Source organism: Gobio gobio (genome assembly GCF_949357685.1).
Source record: "Gobio gobio genome assembly, chromosome: 12".
NCBI classification, from domain to species: domain Eukaryota; kingdom Metazoa; phylum Chordata; class Actinopteri; order Cypriniformes; family Gobionidae; genus Gobio; species Gobio gobio.
The window spans coordinates 14,755,410-14,773,327 of record NC_137105.1 but is presented as its reverse complement, the minus strand read 5'-3'; the positions used below and the strand labels follow the sequence as shown (position 1 = coordinate 14,773,327).

Here is a 17,918-nt window from a genome sequence, read left to right as displayed (position 1 = left end):
CATATGATCATTTCTGCCTTTCATACATTGAAATCTAGATCCGCGTAGTGCGATCAAATTTGAGTTGGATCCGTTTGGTTGTGTTGGTCATTTTTCTTAGTGCTTTTGAAGAGCAAGCTAATGTCATGTCAAGGGACTCGCACTTCAGGTTTGACACGGTCACGTCGTGTCTGCTGGTTTGAAACTAAAGTGCTTTGATTTAGTTGAGACTGCAGTTAGATCTTTCAATAATTTGAGTTTAATAAGGGTAATTTTCTAACAATATATTTTTATTATTTTTGTTATTATTATTATATGAATAGTAATATGAATAATTGTTGTTGTCAGTAATAATAATAATAAAGATAATTATATATTGAGAATAATAATATAATAATTATAATAATATTTATTATTATTATTAGTATTGAGTTGACAATATAATAACAATTAGTATTAATATTTTACTAAACAATTATACCAATTATTGTAGGTTATTGTCTGATCAGGTGTATAGAATATTATTTTATCTTGTCATTTTATTCTACGTGCTTTAGGGCTTTTTTTAGGTCCATTGCTTTTTTTGTGCAGTCTATGGAGACAATGCACTTATATCTTTCAATAATTTGAGTAATAAGAGTAATATAAGATTTTCTAACAACATTCAACTTTTGTTATTATTTGTGCTGTCAAAACGAGATTAATCACATCCAAAATATAAGTTTGTGTTTACATAATAAATGTGTGTGTACTGTGAAACATTTGTTTTATTTATGTATAAAACATGTGCGTGTATATCCAGATATACGTAATAATTATACACAGACAGTACACACACATTTGTTATGTAAACACAAACTTTTATTTTGGATGCGATTAATCATTTGACAACCCAAGTTGTTATTATTATTCAAAGTTTTTGTTGTCAGTAATTATGATAACAAAATAATAATAAAAATCATAATTGTTGCTATTATTTCAGTAGCCAATTTGACCAATAATCGATGTTATTTTTTATCCGGACGTAGTATTCTACTTGCTGTAGTGATTTTTTTTTTAATGCATTGTTGATTTAGAAGCAAGATAGGGATAGACTTCAGTTAGTTAGATCTTTCAAATATTTGAGTTTAATGAAAGTAATAAGCATTTATTACTATATTCAACTTTGTAATAATAATAAAAAACAGTTATGAGGTTGATTTTTATTACTTAGAATAAAATAATTATACTAATTCGTTGTCGTCATTGTACCTTCCTTGATTGATCAGGTGCATCAAATATGCTTTTATTCTACCATAAATGATACACCCTGCTCTAGTGCTTCTTTTTTTGCCACTGAAAAAAGCTTTAATACTTTTCGAAGGCCCCAAAATATGTAAAGCTTGTGGTCAGAATTCACAGCTCACTGTCACCCCTCTACATTCCAGCACATATTCATATAAGCATGTCCCTTACATGAACCTGTCAGGGGAGGGATAGAAGATGTGAACTTGCTTGTTTTCAAATTGCATTCTGTTTACGCTTTAGTTTGACTAAATAGTGTTTTGTAGCTGCTTTTATAACTTTATTTCAAGTCAGTCGTCTCGTCTCACAGTCTACAGTGGAGGATCTCAAAGGATATGAATTGAAATAAAGTAATGAGGTGCGTCCCAATTTGCATACTTGCGCACTATTCTGTAACATTTTTAAGTATAAATAGTGTAAGTAGTGTGTTCACACTGAAATTTCCAAAATGAAAAAGTGCACTTTAAATACCCGGATGATGCACTAAATTAACGGAAAAAACGAAGTGTGGAATGTTGGACACTTCATGCACTCAACTGTCACCGCTCAAACCAAACATGCCAAGCGTGACCACACTCTAAGGGTTGATATAAATGTAATTGGCAGGTAATTGTTGTAACTAATGGCTCGTTTCCACCAAGCGGTGTGGTGCGGTTCAGTACAGTACGATCCGGGACCGTAAACCCTGATCCGGCTTGCGTTTCCACCAGCAACAGTACACTTATGATAGGCGTGGTGCAGCGGTCAACGGCATTCTCGCGCGAAGAAGAAAGCGACACCGTGAACAACAATGGAGGACATACAGCAGTTCTTGTTCTCGCTTCCCGGCATGTGGTTGTTGTCACACGAAGACAAGGCTGCAAGGAAATACACAGCCGAAAAAGCACGTGAGACAATTCTCTGTCAACCAATCAACATTCTGCCATGAGTCTAGCTCCACCCTTTAGTACCGGACTAGGTACCCCAACGAAAAGGTGCCAAAAAAGTGGTACGGTTCGGAATCACGGTACCGTTCATAACGTCTGATAATGGAAACGGCAAAAATTTCACACCGTACTGAACCGTACCGCTCGGTGGAAACGAGCCATAATATAATGCAACTGTTGATAAGTTGCTGTGTTGTCTTATAAACCTCCATAATGTTTTTGTTTATTTTCTCAACTCGATGAGTAAATACTCGGTAGTCAAATCCAGATTACAGCGTGACCAAAAGACGACGATATCACGCACCGGGCTCTTGCAGTTACCTTCCCTGCGTGTTGGTGCGAGCGTGCGTCTCTCTGCCGCAGCGTGGAGAGGGGCGCTCAGCTGTGCCTCCCCAGATGTCAGAGAGCTGACCTACATCTCTCTCGAAAAAAAGCTTGTGCAGCAGCCTGTTAGAATGTGTGGGGGTAGGGAGAGCGCGCCAGAGCGAACTAGCAAATGAACGAGTAAGGGACAGAAAAGCAAGCGTGCTCAAGCCAGCTATCAGACGCCCACACTGTGAAGCGAGAACGGCGAGAGAAGATGGGGACCCAGTGATCAGTGTCCCACGTCTTGTTATCGTGCCCGGACTTAACAACAACTCTGGGTTGTTTTACAAAGTGGACGGTAATCGCATGAGACCGACAAACTCTGTTTCCCCTTTGCATGGAAGTTTGGTCGAGGGGCAACAGTTTGTGCGAGTGCAGCATCTGCGAACTGCTTCCCTTGCCTCAGGAGTTGTATTTACAGATAGCAGAGGTGGGAGGGACAGTCTCGCCCCTAAAGTTCAGAAGTACAGGATGTTGTAACAAGCTCAGTGTGAGTGAAACATCGGAGTTTGTTTCACGGAGAACATGTACATGTGAAATTTCTCAGCTGTTACTTTTTTTTTTTTTTTTTTTTTTTAAATAAAACATCTTTTTTTAAAGGGGTGGTTGATTGCCCCTTTTTACAAGATGTGAAATAAGTCTCTGCTGTCCCCAGAGTGTGTATGTGAAGTTTTAGCTCAAAATACCCCACAGATAATTTTTATAGCATGTTAAAATTGTCAAAATTTTGAGGGTGAGCAAAAACGTGCCGTTTTTGTGTGTCCCTTTAAATGCAAATGAGCGGGGCGGAGCTTCAAGAAGAAGAAGTAGACTGCAACAAGATGTTTCTGAATGGTTAGTGGATGAATTTATGTAGCTGATGTGGAGTTAACTATCTTCAAGTCATTGATTGGCATATTCTGTCACGATAATCTCACCCTTGTTATTGCGTGTTCCCCGGGGTGGGGTTTATGTAAATTTCAGGAGGAATTTTCGGGAGGAAGCTTGTGTAGTCCCTACCAGCCGTTTGTTGTAGTCCTTAAAAAGCAATTTCTTCAAAAGAAAATATCTCCCTTTGCTTTGAACTTTTGAGCGTTGTAACTTAGCAGATGTTGTTTATGTAACAGCAACATTACACGCTAACTGAAATCATAAAAGTGAAATCATAATCAACCACCCCTTTAATATTTTTGTCCAAGGGGGCCATTGAAATGCATTTTCTCCAAATTAATTTAATAATAATAATAAAAAATTCAATTAAAGGCACAATATGTGATTTTTTTTATTAAAATATCCAAAAACCACTAGAACAATGTTATATATTGTGTTGACTTGTGTACTTGCACTATCCCAGAAGTTTCCAAGAATGTTTAAATCCAGGAAAATAAGCAATTTTAACCGGACACAGACCATGTCCATGCGTCACGTCCATGACATTGACCCGCGTTACCCTCGATTTCCGGTTTTATTTTGTAGAAACCATGGAAACACCAAAGACGCTTTAATATATTATGTGTTTTATTAGACTGTTTGGATTCATTCATGGACAGGAAACAAATTATTGTTATATAGCTCAACACAGTTATTCTTATTGTTTAAATCTTGTTTTCTTGATTTACCGCGAGTACCATGTTTTACCATGCCTAATATTGATCTAGCTTACTCCATTGTGAATCAAGTGTCTCATAGTAGCCATCGAGCAAATGCACAGAGTAGTATTATAACATAACTTTCAACACACTCAAATGTATCTAATATGATAAAACAGCGCTGCGTTACCTCATACTCATGACCGGAACAAGTGGAAGTGGTCGCCTGCGGCGTAATAAAAGCTCCGCGAAATCAAGGCGTTGTCAAGCTACGCCTTTGTTTTGAATAAGCGACCTCTAGCGGCGAAAAATGACACATTGTGGCTTTAAATTTGACGTGATAATATACAGGGTTCATGTTGTTTTAATTGTTATACAAATCATAATTTACATTATAATGTCCTTTATAATAAAACAAATCTAAGGCAAATGCCGTTAATATATATTAACTATGAGCAAATCTTTTTTGTTTGCTTTTAAATGATAACTTTCATCTTACTTTCAACCATAGAATCAGGGATGTTCTATCTTGGTTGTTGTGATTCATAATTAGTCCAAAGATAGATTTCACTAATGCATATTGCAGACAAAAACAACTTCTTACTCTGTACTTTTCCCCCTTGTTTTTCCAGTAGAAATATCTAAACATTCTTAAATCTAAATATACTTTTACTTTATTTCAGTCTCAGAGGTCCACATACATAAAAACAACAGACATTAAAATGATACAAACCCGTGTTCCAATCTTTCCAAAAACAAGAGGAATAACTTTTGTCACAACGTAGGACCATTTAAGACCATCATAATTACATTATTTGAATCAGTTAAAAGACAATTATAAGATTCCTTAACACAGCATGTAAGGTTGGGGGACATTATTTGATACAAACATTTGACTTGCACTTATCCACTGTTGAGGCTTAAGAAGAATTCTTAGTGCATCATTAAATGCCACCTTAAAGCTACACTGTGTGATATTTTCCCCCATCTAGTGGTGAAAAGGTATATGACCATCCAGTGAATTTTAGTTTCTGTTCCTCTCAATTCCAATTTCGTTTCAACTCCTACGGTGGCCGATTTAGTCCAAGATTAACATGGCTTCCAGTTCGACCTCGTCCACATTCGACACGGTGCCTGTGGGATATTCTGTGCCCAGTGGGATGGTTGGAACTCAACTGGCCTAATTATTCGGCTAGAAAGAACTGCAGCTAATCCAGAGTGAACTTTGATGCTAGTAATGTTTATTCAGTCATCCAATTGCAAAGCATAAACAGGTTTGCGTAGATATGTACATAAATGTGGTTTCTGTGAGAGAACAAATAAGGATGGTAAATATACATACACAGTTAAGAACTGTATAACTATACTTATAAGTTACATTTGTATAATGTAACCGTAAACCAGAGCTTATTGTACCATATATAGGCGCTAAATGCAGCTGCATTAAAAGGAGCGGAGCTGCCGCTGCTGCTGCTAACAAGCGGTGTCCGGTTACAAAAGTGTGTGCGCCGCTTTAACGTTAGCACTGCAGTGCGCTCTGTATAACAATTGTTAATATGCCGATCAGACCTGATACATATTTCCAACAACATACATTACAAGCAAATATTTTCTATAAACGAATAAACATTGTTGATAACAAAATAACTGAATGATTATTCAAATAGGTGAGCATTACGCTATTGTATGTTGACACAAAAATACTTCTGAGGTGACATCAACTGATTTATGCGATGACACACTCTGAAACACAACTACAATGACAATAACTATTATTACTTACGGAGTTATTAACGCACAGAAATACCACACAAGGAAAAACAGACTTTTGAGGAATAAACAAGCCAGGAAAACTCCGTATAACTCTGTTACTGGAGCTGCTGAGATGAAAACTCTCTGCGCATGCACCAGACAAGTCTGAACAAGTTGATGCGCACATGCGCGAGGCAGAGAATTTTGTACAGTGCCATCGAGTATTAAAACCGGTTAAAACGCGAAAAGCGAAGCTTGAATTTACGGGTATGTCCCTCTTTGGCTAATGTACTTTCAAGATGGAGGGGCAACATGGCGACCACCGTTAGATCCCATTACCTAATGTATTTTCAATGGCATATTATAAACTTACGAGAATACTTTATTACTTGAAAGAAGTAAATATACATTAATGAGCACATATATTTTTGAAAGAACTAAGTGTTTTTAGCTAAGAATAGACTAAAAAAGTTACACAGTGTAGCTTTAAGCCTTTTCATTTTACCTTTACTGTTCTTGCACCACACTTTTAACTTCATCTGTGCACATATGAAATCTGCGAGCCAGCATATTTGCTTGTGCATGCATACACTGACACTGCACATTATCATCAATCATTATCATTTAAATTACACTCAAGTATTTTACTTTATTCACCACATTAAATACTTGATCTTCAATAAGGTCAAACCATATGTATTTGAGAAGCAAAACCAACAGGATACTAAATCTTAATGGATAGAAACTAAAACATGGAAACTCAACAATCCTGTTTTTATTGTCACACTCTTGAATCAACACTCCTAATTATAAGGATGCAGTAGTGCACATGATTATTAATGTAGTCCGGTTATGCTAGTTTCGTTAGGGTTGAATGTGTAAACAAATGACTGGAAGCCATGTTGACTGGTAGTAGAAGACAAAAGTTTGATTGGTTGTACTGAGATCGCAAAATTTAGACGGACTGACTGCTGTGGGAACGTTTCAACATTGAGCAGCTGTTTTAGGACTCTGGAAAGTGGTTGAAAGTCAACACCTTTTTCTAAATATTTAGCATTTCACCCTTTCCATCATTTTATTTGTAAAATTCTTAGTTACCTGTTGAGCATAAGCATAAATAGGCCACATTTGTTCATAAATAGGCCAACTTTTTTCAGTAAATTTCCAACAGTAAGACTTCCTTGTAACAATTTGTGTATTATAGATATACATAAATTTGTCTAGAAAAGACATAATTCAAAATTAGTCAGAATTTATATTTGTTGTGGTCAACGTGTGTAGAGAATAGCTTTGTCAGTTTGTCTCCCACAGGCGTTGGTCTTTCTTTTATGAATGTCCCACTTCACCAGTATTCAGCTTGCGACCGTATTAAACAAATTAATGAATTTGAAAGATTTTATCCCCTAGGTTTGTTTTTCAGTTTGTAAATTCAGAGGTTCTTATAACAATGAGCAATGAGGAAGTTGACTCTTTTCAGATTCTTCTACCAATCAGTTAGGGAATGATTTTGTTTTGCACATAGATCAATGTCTCTTTTCTTCTATCAACAGAGCTTACACATGGAAACTTTTAGTGAAATCTGCTTCTATGCCCTACTTCATTATGTTTCTCCAGAGGTTATTGTCATTATGCTTCTTGAAGTGTTTTGAATTTGAATATTTCCTGAAAGTGGTTTCAGTCTATACACAGATGTTAAGTGAATGGAAATGGTGTTCATCTACAGATGTTAGGTAGATCTATCATTGTTTGGAGATGTTAGTAATTACTAGACAAACTGTGGACACATTAGTAGAGTCAACGAACATCTGACTTTTTTTTTTTTCAAACAAAGCTTAATGCCTTGCTTTTGTGAATGACAACACACACCTTGTCACTTTATCCTTTTTCCAATTTCTTTTCATGTTCGCATTCATTTACTTATAAAGGGCAGCTGTACAGTGTATTTCAGCTCTAAACTTTTCCTTCTCATATGTCTGTGTTCCAGTCAAATTTGTTATGTTGAATTCATTACATTTAACTCTTATTAACTATTAAAATGATATATGACAATTTAGCTCACAAGTCCTCATAGGCAAGGCCTATTAATTAAATTATTAAAGGATTCTTCTATTGTAGTTATGAAGTAAACTATTTGCAAATAATATTTACTTTTAAATTATGCACTCATTCACTCTTATTTTTGTCTGCCTAATATGTAAACATGCAAAACGTTTCTTGTTAAATTTTAGAGATGCTCCGATCAGCATTTTTGGGGCCGATCACCGATTACCGATCACCAAGATCATGATCTGCCGATTGCCGATCACTGCCGATCACAGAATGGCAGGGGAATGGCAATCTTTTATATATAATCTTGCAGAGTTTGCACCATTTGTAGAAATGAAACTAACTCTAAATTAACTGAGTCAAGATCTTGAAGAACCACCAAGTGTTTATTTTAGAAAATGAAATAACTTAAGGCTACTGTAGGCCATCTTTCCCAAATAAATGTATATAATAAATGTATATTATTATCTCACCTAAATATTTGATCATGCAGTGCATTTTTGTTTTTAAAAACAATTTTTCAGGTAGGTCTAACATTAGTATTGAGGTAAGAAATACTAAAGACATTTAATAAGAAATCAAATGTAAATTAATATTGGTCTTCCCTGAATAAATTAAATTAGATTAATCCTTACACTTAAGGTTGCAAAAGTTAGTCATTCAAGAGCAGTGAGTGTCATAAAGGTTCATCAAACAACACAAGACAGAAACTCAGAGACAGCAGCAGTTTATTCGAGTGCTGTCACTTTAAGAGCGAACACGGATACGGTTACATGCAGCTGCACAAACGTTCACTCGCGAGTCACGACGGGGTTTACGTTCACACTCGTCAAAACGGTCATTTAGTACATACATTTGTGTGTATCTGACCATTTCAGCGCAATTTGTACTCGCAAGCGTGTGTGTGTGTGTGTGTGTGTGTGTGTGTGTGTGTGTGTGTGTGTGTGTGTGTGTGTGTGTGTGTGTGTGTGTGTGTGTGTGTGTGTGTCTCCAGACCGTACGCGCGAGTGCTGAGCGGTTTGAACACTGACAAGACTTACAAATAAATGCAAATGATAAACTTTAGTGACGATGCGACACTGCCTCGATTGTGCAAAGTGGCAAATCATGTGTCAACTGTGCAGCTCGATTTTAGTGCAGATGCGATGCGCTGATGTGAAGCCATTTGAGCATTTTGAAAGGGAGAGAGAGAGAGCGCGCGCACGTCCCACAGAACGTTTTCAAATGACTGCGTAAGTTATTTAATATAAAAATATGAATTGTACCTCACCTTCAGCATTATAATTATATTACCCGCGCTGGAAAGAGAATGAGACGGTGTCGCTGCATATCATGCCCCAGCTCTCACGGCAGGTACGGGTTTTATGTGACGTCAGCATGAGATCGGTTCGTGAGATCGGCCTTTTTAGAGACCGCCGATCATCATCCCAAAGCGATTATCGACCGATCGAGATCGGTTGCCGATCGATCGGAGCACCCCTATTAAATTTAGTTATGAGCTATATATTTAGTTATCAAAATGGGGATATTTCATTCAAAAATGTCAAGTAGATTGCATCACTTGATATTACTGTTGGTCGCTGAATGTTTTTATTGTAAAATATGTCAAATATTAAATGTTTAGCTACTTACATCTTACGATGCACTCTTTCACTGCTATAACTAGTGTCACATTGGAATTTGCAATACGAGTAAACCCCGCCTTCTTTGATTTGATTGGCCGTCTCACTCATTCTGAGTGCTGTTAGACCGCTGAGGCAGACCAACTTAAAAATTTAACATTTTACTTTTGTCACCCTAGCAACAAACAGAGCGGTGTGTAACGGAGCACAGCAGAGCAGCATCAAGAATGTCAAATATTAGGGTGGACAATTTGGCCATTTCTAATTATTCGGGGGGACTTGTCCCCCTCAAAGTCTGGTGGTTACGGCCCTGCCCATATGTCATATTGGAGTCTGATCTGCTCTCCTCTCCTTTCTTTTTTTGATTTTGTTTTTTGAGGTAACTTTTATTTATGGTTATGATAATTCAGATGCTCTTCACTATAATATTTAAAAACCATCTTCTGCTGTGTCAAGAGACAAACTGTGGTATAATATTAAAAGCTTTGTTGGAATTTGTGTGGCCTCATTTACCGACTGTACTGTTTTAATTTACATGTTCTGTATTATTTCTTCGTTCTTAACATAGGCATTTAGGCTATTAGTAAACCCTTTTCTAATGTAAACAAGTTTGGGGTCTGTAAGATTTTTAAAATGTTTTTGAAAGACATTTGTTATGCTCACTAAGGCTGCATTTATTTGATTAAAATGACAGGAAAACAGCAATATTATGACATATTATTACAATTTAAAATAACTTTTGCCTATTTTAATCTATTTTAAAATGTAACTTATTCTTGTGATATTTTTGTGAAAAGAACAGGGTTTGTTAGATTTTTTTTTGTAACAATGTAGAAGTCTTTACTGCCACTTTTGATACATTTATGAATCCTTGATTAATAAAAGTATTAATTTGTTTTAAAAAAAAGTTTGAATGGTATTGTACATGTTTGATTAATCAAATTAATCTGTGATTTAATAGACCCTTTTCACAGACTGTGATGACATATTTTAACAGTTATCAACATTGTAAATCCTTTTTTGTATTTTCATTTTTTTTTAAATGTATGTACATTTATAACACTAATACTTTGTATTATATTACTTTTGCATCAAATGCAAGTTCCCGCTGCTGTGAGGGTGTTTCTAATACAGTGTCTATGGGAGTGACGGTAAAATTAACATCTTTCTCGCTGTTCACTGCCGTTATCATTCTCGCTCTATTTGTCCCTCTTTTTGAAAGTTGTGAAATCACAATTGTGGAGTTTTTCTTTTGCTTTTTGAGCAAATGGGGACACAAAAAATATATTTAATGTATACTCTCATTCACCGCTATAAAAGTTAACCCAACTATGACGACTTCCGCTTCTGAGCAACCCGGAAATTTGAAAAGCGTCTATAGCAAAAGAAGATAACATTTGTTTGCAGTTGGGAACCAAGCTGCATTATTTGCGGTGGTAGTCTGCATTTGCTTAGCCTGATCCAGAGCCATAGAGAGAGAGAGTTGCGACAACGGAAGTTCAAAACGCTTGATAGTCACGTGATTCATGTAGACCTCGAATAGTTCCAGGAAGTGCTTTGACGGGCAATTCAAATTGATAGTCACAGTGACAGAACTGCGCTTTTTGGTAATTAATAGTCAATAAATGCATTGATTTTCAATAATTTTATTACACATCGACTTGTGTATGTAGCATGAGTATGTAGTTACAGCGATGTTGTTTTTAAAATATATATTTTTTTAATGATGAATAATCTACACAAGCAGGCTTTAATGTACAGGTTATTTTGATTAAAATGTGCTGATCATTTAAAATCTTACTGCTTAAACGTCTTACCTTTTAAAAGTGCATCACAAACGGTCTGTTCTGCTGTTCTCTATGGCGTGGCTGCTACTTCCGGGAACTATTGAGAGTCTCCGTGAGCCGCCATTGCTGTAAAAAAAACCGTTCCATTGGAGTCTATGGAGTTGTCGCAACTCTCTCTCTATATGGCTCTGGCCTGATCCTAGCAGACTCTCGTACATTTCATTTGTACAGAGAGTCTGGCCACTCTCCATTGACAAGTGTTAACTTTCTTGAAGGCCTACTTTGTTGAAGTTTAAAACTATTGGATCTGCCATAACCAATCGCTAACGTTTGGTCGTGACGTATGTCATGCGTTCGCCTTAGCCAACTCCTTCACCACTAATGGAGCGAGCTGGAAAATCAAACTTTTCCCGAACCCCGTGGGGAGGAGGGCCATAACATCATGGCCACCAACAAAACTCAGCAAAGATTTTCGCTCGCATCTTTCTCCGCCGCCATTACTGAACTACAACTCAAACTAGCGCACGACATCAACGTCATCGTTCTCAGCCGCTCCCTCTGTTTGCTGATTGGAATGGTTAAAATTTGTCCGGAGAAAACCAGCGAATATACTGCAAACCCAGACGACTTACTGAAGGAAAATGAAAATGTAGCGGAAGTACGTAGGAGGGCGGAGCCAGGCTAGCATTTGCTTGAAAAATTGGTGCATTTCACTCATTATCATTGCTGTTACATAATTGCCACTTGCATGTGTTAACTAGTGTGGTTTAATATCATTTCCAAATCAACATTTACAGTTACATGCATTGCAAGTGCACTGATGACTTGTTTTGATTGTCTTGAGTTTCCTTTCGAGAGTACTCTCGTATTGCGTTTGCTAAACGCTGGGGGTATTTCCTAGCGTTTAGCAAACGCAACACTCGTTCCCTCTTCTCAGGGAACCGAGGTTACGTAAGTAATCGAAGGGTTCCCTTTCGAGAGAACTCTCGTATTGCGTTTGCTAAACGCTAGGAAATACCCCCAGCGTTTAGCAAACGCAATACTCGTTCCCTCTTCTCAGGGAACCGAGGTTACGTAAGTAATCGAAGGGTTCCCTTTCGAGAGTACTCTCGTATTGCGTTTGCTAAACGCTGGGGGTATTTCCTAGCGTTTAGCAAACGCAATACTCGTTCCCTCTTCTCAGGGAACCAAGGTTACGTAAGTAATCGAAGGGTTCCCTTTCGAGAGTACTCTCGTATTCCGTTTGCTAAACGCTGGGGGTATTTCCTAGCGTTTAGCAAACGCAATACTCGTTCCCTCTTCTCAGGGAACCGAGGTTACGTAAGTAACCGAAGCGTTGCCTTTCGAGAGAACTCTTGTATTGCGTTTGCTTAACGCTAGGAAATACCCCCAGCGTTTAGCAAACGCAATACTCGTTCCCTCTTCTCAGAGCTCCAACCTCAATTAAACACACCTGAAACGGCTAATCAAGGCCTTTGTAGGAATACTAGAAACTTCCAGGCAGGTGTGTTGAGGCAAGTTGGAGCTAAACTCTGTAGGACAGTGGCCCTCCAGGACCGACTTTGGACACCCCTGCTCTAAACCCTAATCATTAATTGTTTTGAGTAGCCCACTCAAATTAAACAAATTAGTTTAAACAAATGAACTTTTAATGAGTATTTAGAACTTTCTTTTTCTTTTGAGTTCTCAAAACTGACACATTCTAAGTAATTAAGTAAAAATTGTTTCATTGTTTTGAGTTTTATGAACTTGTTTCTTTTAACTAGGCTGGGAATTACTATTTTCCAGCATGCTTTGCCATGACACTCAAAAGGGACAGTAAATGCCAAAATTGAGTATTATATTATATTTTTTTGTGAAAGATTAATGCTAAGAGGGAGATTTTAGTAGTGTTTAATGTTTTGTTATGCTAGTTTAGAAGAGTTTCTGTTATGTTTTTTGTAGGGTTGCCATCATGGTGACGAGTGGAGCATGACCTTAGTTTGAAAACAGATATGTCCTCATTGAGCAAGTTTTTACTAATAAAAATGTGAGTACATGATATTTTTTTCAAGTTAATTGTATGAATGTATGTATTACAAAATAAAAATCAGCAAAATTCTGCTTACTTAAACTTTAAATTTCTTAACGGATTGCCTCAATTTTTTTTGAGTTTTGCCAACTTATTTGGGATTATTAATTAAAAATGGCCAAAATAATTGTCATAAATGATCAAACCCCTGTTGCTTTACATATGAAATCCATTCAGTGGTATGTTATGATCACTTATCACATGGCTTTCTGAAATACTTCAAATTGATTGATTGTGGCATTTTGAGGTCAAATATTTTTGTATAATGAGTCTAATGACTACTAAACTGTATAACTGACTATTATTATCCCAGACTAACAATTTCCTGTATTGCTGTGCTAGTTACACAGCTCTCATATCACTCGGCAGTCTCGCGGAGTACAGAAATCTGCGCCTAACCGTGGCTATTTAATATGTAGCCATGGAATAAGTGCATTATTAATCCTTTTCAAGTTATAACTCTCAACATTGACATTCTTTTTGTGGGTACTCTATTGGTATCATGATTATCTTTACTATTATGCTGCACTGTAATAGCTAAATGCAGACATTAAACATATGGGGGATTTATTTTCTGTGTGTGTCTGATTATTATTAATTAACTGCTAGGTTTCGGTACTTGTGATGTTTACAGATAATGTTCAAATAAATACACACAAACAGGCATACAAGACAAAAGCATAACGTAAACAGTTAGTTAGATTTTATTTGCAAGTAGCGATACTTCTCTTATGTGGTTTATGCAATAAGTTATGGCGTTAGCCAGATGACATTATTCATGACTCGCTATTTGGTTGAAGAAAGGGTGCCATACCGTACCGTTGAGAAAAGAAGAGAAAGCTGCAGAAAGAACAAGTTGAGCTTGAGTTGTGCTAAACTTCGATTCTTATTTCTTTATACACAGTTTTTCAGGTAACAGTCTGTGGATATAAACGCACTCGTCCAAAAGGCAACTTTTTGAAACTTTGAATAATTTATCCTACAAAAAATGGGCTGCAAACGATGACAAAAATTCTTCCACTATTCCTATTAAACTCAAAAGATATAGAAAAAACTACAAAGTTATATAAATACATTTGATTTCATATTATTGTTGTTAATATGTTTATTATGTTAATCATTAGAATTTTTCAAAGCGAATCCGAAACAAAATAACGAAATAGAAAATCCTGTAAATAACTGGGCAAAACTTATTGAAAGGCCAATCAATGCTCCGCATTTCTGCTGCCCATTTACATGATCAAGATAAGACTTTATTGATCCCGAGCTGGAGAAATTTGCTTGTTATAGCAGCTCCAGATACAACACACCAGATGGCAAAAATACACATTACATAAAAAATAAAGAAATGGAGAATAAGAGCATAATATATAGGCTACAAAATATAGATTGATGTGAACATTGCACTGGTCGCGAAAAGGAGGTAGTGGCATGGTTTAGAAATAAGTACATTTTATTGCACAGGACTGCACAACTTCCTGTCGAAAGTTGCTAGAAAATATGACTATATGCGCTACGAGCACTCCCTCGGAGCGTGTATTCAGTGCGGCTAACCGACAAACCGCAAGATTTGTTGCTTCTTCACCGCGGTAAGAAAAAATCCTAAACCGTCACAGCCCTAGCAGCCAGCTATAGTATGTGAATTACTATTCTTATAAGTGCATTACAAAATCATGCAAAAATGCTAATACATTTAGATATTTCCCTTACAAATATAATATGTTTGTATCCAAGCTAGTATGTCTGGTATGGCCTTAAGCGATTCCATTATGGTACAATATTGCCTTGAGGTAGTTTTTTTGTCATTTCCTCTAAAACATTTGATGATATAATGTTAAGTTCTTGAAAATGCTTCTTTACTTACCAGTGAAGGTGACGGATATTTTTTGTGGGTGATTAACTGGACGTAAATTAGTGATAAATGCACTTTTCATTGGAGAACATATGAAGCCATGTGACCTGTGCACGTGCTGAACCAGGACACAAAATGGACCCCTGTGGATCATGTGACCACTTTTTTGTGCTTTCATTGATTAGTATTTGAGTTCTTCTCCCATGAGATGGGTTTGACCTATAAATTGGGGGTTCATTTTATTAAAAATAAACTAAAATAGACTATGTTGCCTGGAGGCAACAAGAATAAAATAAATTTTGAGGTTGTCTTGTGCTGCCTATCTTTCTCATAAAGACCACAGTGATCAATATACAGTATGTCTAGTGAGTTGTTTAGAATGATACATTCAATTGCAATAGAATTGTATTTTTTTTTTTTTAAAGATGTACATTCATTCTAATGAGGGCTAATCAATAGTTCTCAAGTATCCTAAAAGCCTTTTTTTCTTCCTTGTTACAGTTTCCTCTTTTCCTCTCCCATTATGTTGTGGAAAACCTGTCAGTAAAACATGATTTTTTTTTATCTTAAGCAGGCTTTATCTCCAGTAATATTTTTGTATTAAATACCAAATGCATTTTAAGCATAATTTTGGTTTGTATAGCTCAACATCTCGGTTTTGTAGTACATATCTAGGTTGTGTTTGTGTAGTAATGAACAAAGCATTCATTATTAATAAATGTAGCCTTACATTTTTGGTTTTAAATCTGTTGGTAGCCTAGTTCTTTCAAATATGATCCGACTGGTGCTTAAATTGATGGCCTACTACACTTCAAATACCTTAAGGGCCCCATGAGAATCAATATTGTTGGTAGAGAATACTGGCCTGGAACAAGAACAAAGTCAAAAGCTTTATGGTGTCCTAGTTGCTATAATGTAGAACGCATACACACACACTTGTTCAATCAAACCATCAGTGATCTGTGCCCTAGGTCTCACATCTGTTGAGGTGAAGTAAAAGGTTCTTAATTATCGCAGCAGGAAATGTTCTCTTTCATCTTCTCGCTGTATACAAATCATTAGATTTGATCACAGCTCAGCGCCGATCAGCTGCTTGCCCGAAGCTGGTATGAAAATAGATAAGCTCACTCCTCATTTTATGCCCTCTTATTTCTGTGAAACTTCTTGAGACAGTGCTAGACTTCATCACTGTTAGATGATGTGTCTTAAGAGGCGTTTGCAATGACAGCAATTTGCAAAATGCGTTGTTTTTTTGTGGTTAATTTTCTCTCTGTGATTCATCCACAGGTTGCATTGAGCGCCCATTTCCTGCTGCCTCCCCTAGTGGGATGGTTCTGCATGACAGGGAGGGTATGGTTCTGTAACCCCCCTCTCTGTCCTCCAGTCCCTATCCCATAAACCCAGTTGACCAGAGCCATAGTGTTCCCCTCAATGAACATCCCTCTGGAGCCCTAGATCAAGTAAGTCGGCCACATTGGGTTTTACAGACACTGACTCAATGACCCCAAGTATTAGATAATCTCTATACACTTCAATAACTTTCATTTAAAACATCCACAGTCTCCTTTTTGAAAAAAAGTTGGCTCTAGACCCATTTTGTGTGGCCCGTGGTACTAAAGCTCAAAAGACATTCACTCCCATTGCTGTAGACATACAATAATGATGAAAGCTGTAGATGGACTCATCTGCTGCCTGTTTTCAAGGGCAGAAAATGTTTGCCTACTTTTTAACCTTCAAGGTCCTCCGTGAAGTCACTATCTGTGCTGATGTGCAGCAGTTTATTGATGTGGATATGGTGCAATGGTATAAACACTTTGCCAAGCCCTGGTGTGGCTTATAACTAGATGTAGTCTGACAGACTTAACTGTTGCCATGGCAATGCAATTAAAAAAACTATTTTGCACCCATAAGCATCTATGACTATTCTGATTCTGTGTGTTTTACAGGAATAAGTAAATAGCAGTAAACCCTAACCAAACCCTAGTAGTTTAGTTTAGCTTATTAAAAAGCACATTCATTAAAATTATAAAATAAATAGACAAAATACAAAACAAAACATTTAAAATGAAATAATTAAAATAATGAAAAATAATCATTTTAATTTAAAATAATTAAATACATTTGCAACCTTTAAAGCTAAATAATTCCACCATTTGTGAAATTTAACAGGCTGTGGGTGAACTACAGGTTTATTTTAGTATTATTTATTTAGTATTCTATTATAGTGTTTATTAATATTTTCAGTTAACTTTTATTTATATATTTTTATTTTAGTTTTAGTAATTTTGTTATGTGCTTTTGTCAGTAGTTTTTTTTATTTAGCCTTTATTTTTTATTTTCATTTTAGTACTTCAACTTATTTATTTCAGTTAGTTTTTTTATTTAAAGGGTTAGTTCACCCAAAATGTTTTCATTCTGTCATCATTCACACATGCTCATGTCGTTCGGGTCCTCCCTCGAAGCCGGGTCTCTATCATCTAGCAGTTAATGATTGTACTAAGTACAAACAAATTATATTAAAAGATTAGTTCACACATAATTAAAATTTCTTGATAATGTACTCACCCTAGGGCTGTACGATTAATAGAAAAATAACCGAAACCGACATTCAGAACCTCTAACCGACGTATTTTTCCCATGTCGGTTATTTCGGTTTTCACGTGAC

The 17,918-nt window shown here is 36.5% G+C and overlaps 1 protein-coding gene across 2 annotated transcripts in view; it reads left to right on the top strand.

Annotated features, from left to right (window-relative positions):
• Window positions 1-17,918, top strand: part of ncoa1 (nuclear receptor coactivator 1) — a 94,176-nt gene that overhangs the window by 707 nt on the left and 75,551 nt on the right. For both annotated transcript variants that reach the window (XM_079830462.1, XM_079830461.1), the window contains exon 2: window positions 16,541-16,713. The gene's annotated coding sequence lies outside the window, so the exon portion shown is untranslated. The remainder of the gene's footprint in view (window positions 1-16,540; window positions 16,714-17,918) is intronic.